Here is a 6162-nt window from a genome sequence, read left to right as displayed (position 1 = left end):
TCCCAGATACAAAAAGGAAAAAAAGAGAGAGAGAATGTGGAAATAATGGTCTTACCCACCTTCCTGTAGCCCTTGACTCTTATTACCCTAATTAACCACGTAAAGATCATCAAAATAAATAACTAAATCTAAAAAGGTATTTAACAAAATTCAGCAGCCATGTATAATTAATCTCTGTAAATGAGAAATAGAAGGGAACTGTTGAAACAGGTAGGACCATCTAAGAAAGATAAAAATCTAACATCATAAATAATCATGAAATATAGAATGCTTTCTAAGATCAAGAGCAGAACAAGCATGTCCACTCTCAGCACGCCTGTCCAACCATGTAAATGGTGCTAGACCGTGCAGAAAGGCAAATAGCAAATTAGAGATATAAAGATTAGGAAGAACAATCAAAACCGTGTTTCTTCACACATTCCATGACAGTTTAGGTAGAAAATTCTAACAATTATAATTGAATTTCAAGATCTCAGGACAGAAAGTCAATACACAAAAACAAAGTGTATATGCTAGCAATAAATCACTAGAAAAATGTTCTTAATGCCATTTATACAAGCATCAAATCCAGTAAATAATTAGGAATTTATTGAACAACTCCATTTGAAATAGCTGCATTAGAAGCCATAAAAATAAAGAAAACCTCAATAAATGGAGTAATGTACCATGTTCAGGTATCAGAAATAATATTATTAAGACATATTTTATCTATGAATTGATCCAGCAATTCAACAAAACTTCAGTGCCCAATAGGCATTTTGCAGACACTGATCAGCACTTCCAAAAATTACACCAAAAAGCAAAGAAGCGAGAACACCCAAAGCCTTCTTAATGAGGGCAAAGCTGCGTAAGTCCTGCTCTAAGTATTGGAACTGTGACTTCCACAGCACGGGGCAAGCCTTTTGGCACAGCAGGTTAACGCACCACTGGAGGCTCAGGCATGCCCTACACAGAATGCCAGACTCAGCTTCCCTGCTTGGATCCAGCGCACATCAACACGCCTAGAAACGCAGGAGAAGATGGACCAAGTACGTGTGGCTCTGCCACCCATGTGAAAGGCATAGTGGAATTTTTCAGTTTCTGGCCCTGCACTGAACCAGTCCAGGCTGCGGCAGCCCATTTACTGAGTGAAGCAGCAGCACGCAGAACATCTTCCCGTCTCCTCTTTCTCTCTTTCACTCTTCCCTTCAAATAAATAAATTTAAAAAAAAAAATGCAAGTGATATAAAGAGAGACAAGGAACCATTAGAGGAATATGAGGGATAGAAAACACAAAAATAGATAATAATTTTTGCTATAACCTTATTTTCAACAAAGAGCCAAAGGAATCCAGCAGGCTAAGGGAGAGTCATTTGTTCAAACATTGCCAATACATATGAAGAAACTTCAGAATATTTATGGAAAAATGTACATTATGGAAAAAATTTGCATGGATTTTAAAATACTTTTGCACCTAAATAATCTTTTCATTCTTTTATACGTTTCATGAAAATTATATTATTAAATATCTATGGATTCCTATGAAAAAATTAAGCTTCAATGCCTACTTCAAAATTGAGATAAATTATAGACTTCCACAAAAGCAAAAAGACTGTAATTATAGAGCTTTAGTTAAAAAACTGCCACAAGAAAAAACATATGTTCAACACATAATGACAGAGTAAGCAAAAATGACAAAATTAAAATAATGTAAAATTGGACTTGGTCAAAATAAATTTTCATCATGCAATATTATCTAGAAAATAAATATTATGCCACACACCAGAACAAAATGTCAATATGTTTTCTGACAACGAATTTGTATAAACACATAAAAAAGCTTTGAAAATTAATAAATTTATATACATACACAACCACAAGAAATATTACCTAATGTAAATAAGTTAACTCCAAAAAAACAAAACATGTTCTGACGTGCTACATGATTCTCTACCTCAAGGAACGGAAATATCACTGTAAATATCAATCAATTAATGAAACATCAGTACAAATTTTGGATCAGAATACCATCTTAATAGAGCAGGTGTTTGAGATGCTTGGAATATCAGCACTCCTTACTGAGGTTCCTGGCTCTCGGCTTCAATCTGGCTCAGTCCAGGCTTGGACTCAGTCCAGGGTACTGCAGGCCTGGCAGCTGAAATATACACATCCCCCTATTTCTCTCTGTGTGTCTCTGTTGCTTTACCTTTTCAGTAAGTAAGTGAACTTGAAAATAGCATTTTCTCTGGACAATAAGATGCTGGACTCTATGCTTGGTATACGCCTACATTAAAAGAATCTTGACTGGATTTGAACTGTAATATTGCAACTAGGTGGAGGAATCCACCATGGGGGGAGGGCATGGGGAGGGGTTAGGGGAATCCCAGAGCCTATAAAACTGTGTAACAGAACGAAATGTAATTTAAAAAAAAAAAAATAGCATTTTCTCAATGTTAAATTTCTGACTTTGATACACGTCCTGTGTTTTTCTAAAAGAATATTCTTTCTTTTGTAGAAAATATGAGTATCTCCTGAAATACTGTTGAGGGCATGGTGTCCCTGATTCACTTTCAAATTAGTGATAAAAAATAATGTGTATGGGGGAGAGTAATACAGAGACTAGATGAAATTGAAATATAAACAACCAATGAATCTGAGCAAAACATCTGAGATGATTTCTATGTGTTCCCAAAGATTCACTTGTCACAAATGTCCTCTCCACACCCATATGCTAATGGCCATTCAAACTGATATTTTGGGGAACTAATTAGAACTTATGTGGGTGGGGTTCCCATGGCAGTATTAGTAGCTCTTTCCCCATGGGATGCTCTTGACCATGTCATCATGTAGTAAGAAGGCATTCACAGATTCCAGTGCCAAGCTTTGGGATGCCCCAGCATCCAGAACTCTTAGAAACAAACATCTTTAATAAATTATCCAACCTCAACTCTTGTGTTACCATGTACAAGGAACTAAAACAGTTACTCCGGAGTCTCTCCTATGACTATAGCTTTTCTATAAAGTTGAAAATACATCACATTGAAATGTTACAAAGTCAAAGGAGTCTGGAAAGGCAGCAGAGAGGGAAGAACAACAAAGACCTCTGCCTGCCCAGACAGCAGCTACCCCGGCAGACTCTGCCTGATGTGTCAGGAGTCTGTGGAAAGCTTCTAAGTTCCAGGAGCAGGTCTGGATGATACATTGCCATTCATTTCAGCTAACAGCGTGAGAGCAGCTGCCATCCCTCACATCCAGTCCCATGACAGGCAACTGCACTGTGTTCCTGAAGTAGCTAGCACACAGTTGGCAGGAGCAAATGAGCAGGGGAAAGATGAACCAAGCCCTGGAGAGGGGAGATCATTTGGTTTCCAGAATTACTGCATCATTTAACCCGACACAAATCACAATGCATGCAAAGAAGCAGGAAAGTATGATATATATATGAATCCAGCTATATACAGCCAGATTATTTTTGAGGTTTATTTTTTAAAGTGATAAATCCTATGTGTTTCTATTTTTTAATTATTATGATCATTTTATGATACAGTTCCATAGACTCTGGGATTTCCATTATTCCTTCCTCAAATCCCAGCCCCTACTGAGTTTCCCTATATTATTAATATAGTATAATTCTTAATAAACTCGCCTAGGTCCATCATCATAGTTATGGACAATGACAGAAAGTCTAGCATCCTATTGTCAAGATGAATTAAATAGTTTCATTGAGAGTTTATCTTTGATTTGGAACTAGAGATGCATACTGCATTATATCTTCACATCTGGATATTGTAGCCTCCACTGTACATCCCCTTAAATGAAAATCCACAAAATAAAATCAACAATGGGAAGAAAAACAGAAATTTAGAACGTCGTGAAGCTAAGTAACATGCTACTGAATGACTAATGTGTCACTGAAGAAATGAAAAAGAAAATCAAGAAAATTCTTGAAGAAAATGATGTTACTGTATCATCTATGAGTCATTGAAGAATTCAATGAGGAAAAAAAAACTGTTTTGAAGATATGAAAGTAAAAACAAAAGCATCAAAATCCACAAGATACAGTTTCTGCTGACCGTTCTTGATAAGATGTGTTTATTGTAGGTCACAAATAAATGGACTTGTTTTTTCAATCCAGTCTACTAATTTATAATGTTTGACTGATGGATTTAAGGCATTTACATTCCGGGTTGACATAAACGTGTACTAATTTGGTCCTGTCATTTTAACGATGGGTTGTTCATTGATTTAGTCTTCCATTGTTATTTTACCGGGATGTTCTTCCATTTGCCTTGGTTTTGGTAGGTGCTGTTCTTTTTCTCTGTAAAGAGAACATCTTTAAGTATCATTTGTAGGGCAGGTTTGGAAGAGGTATTCCTTTAACTTTTCTTTACTGTGGAAGAATTTTATTTCATTTTCAAAGACAAAAGAGAGCTTTGCTGGGGATGTTATTCTGGGCCAACAATGTTTTGCTTTTAGAATCTGGAATATGTCACTCCATTCTCTTCTGGCTTGCAGAGTTTCCTGTGAGACATCTCCTGTGAGTTTAATTGCCATTCCTCTATGCATCAATTGATTTTCTTCATGTGTGCATTTAAGGATCTTTTCCTTATGTTCGATTGGAGAGAGTTTGATTATCATGTGTCGCGGTGAGTTTGATTTGGAAGTAGAGATGCATACTAAATCAACCCAGTTGGGAATTTTGTGCCCCTCCCAATTCTTTCTCCAGGTTAGGGAAATGTTGCTTTATTATTTCATTAAATACATTTTTTAAAGATTTATTTTTAAATTTTTATTGAAAAGTCAGATATACAGAAGAGGAGAGACAGAGAGGAAGATCTTCCATCGATGATTCACTCCGCAAGTGGCCACAAGGGCCAGTGCTATGCTGAACTGAAGCCAGGAGCCAGCAGCCTCCTCCAGGTCTTCCATGTGGGTACAGGGTGCCAAGGCTTTGGGCCATCCTTGACTGCTTTCCCAGGCCACAAGCAGGGAGCTGGATGGGAAGCAGGGCTGCTGGGATTAGAAGTGGCGCTCATATGGGATCCTCACACATGCCCAAACCACCATGTTCTTAGCAACACTTCAAAATAGCTAAAATATCCGATATTTATACACACACACATATATATATATGTATGTTGTCCACAGGAAACCAGCTCCACATGCAAAGACACACAGATTTCAAATACATTGAAGGAAAAAGATCTTCCACTTAAACAACAGCGAGCGGAAATGATGGGTAGCTGTACCCACCGCAGTCTGCAGGCAACAGAAGACATTGTACACTAACAAAGACACATGGAAGAGCTTGGCTGGGCCAAATGGCATAATCTACTCCCCACCGGCACATGCGGAAGCTGGGCCGGTGGGCGCGCCTGGCTGGGCTAGGCCACAGTATCTGCCCAAAATTGTTGGAGCAGATACTGATGCTCAACAACCACCAGAAGGTGAAAGAACTGGGTCTGGGGCATATTCTGCAGAAGAATTTTGGGTTCGCCTCTGTGAGACTCCAGCACCCGCTGGTTTGTGCAGAGAGCAGGGGGTGGTACTGGCCAAGCCAGGCTGGACCACAAAATCCATCTGATAGGAACCCACTTGACACTCGTAGGCGCTGGGCAGGGAGGAGGCTGGGTGGATCAAGCTGCAGCACATGCTGGCACATGCAAAGGCTGGGACTCAGGGTAGACCTTGCCAGGCAAGTCCACTGCATCCACTGGCATGTGTGAGGTCCGGAACTAGGAGCAAGTCTGGGAGGGGAAAATGTGGAACTCCCTAACTAGGCCACAACTCCTTCTAGGGAGCATAAGAACTGAGGTCGGGGGGCGGTGGGCTAATTCAGGCAAGGCTGCAGCACTCCTCAACATTTGTGTGGGCCAGGTCTGGGAAAGGCTGCTGGGCTGGGCCAGGTCACAGCACCTGCTGGCACAGGGTGTGGAGTGTCCCAGTTGGGCTAGGCTGTAACATGCACCATACCAGGCTAGGGCGAAACACCCGCCAGCATGCAGAAGACCTGAGACTGGGAAGGGATCTCTGAGGACTTCCCTGCTGGACCGCAGTCACCCACAGGTAAGAGGGAGAGTGGGGATATGGGCAGACCAGGCTGGGGAAGGTGCAGCACCCACCAGCATATGTGTGGGCAGAATCTGGGGGTCAATCAGACTGTACTAGGTTCCGGCTCCCGCC

This window comes from Ochotona curzoniae, unplaced genomic scaffold (genome assembly GCF_017591425.1).
Source record: "Ochotona curzoniae isolate NIBS_2020 unplaced genomic scaffold, NIBS_Ocur_1.0 contig_2688, whole genome shotgun sequence".
Classification (NCBI taxonomy): domain Eukaryota; kingdom Metazoa; phylum Chordata; class Mammalia; order Lagomorpha; family Ochotonidae; genus Ochotona; species Ochotona curzoniae.
This window is presented reverse-complemented; position numbering follows the sequence as displayed.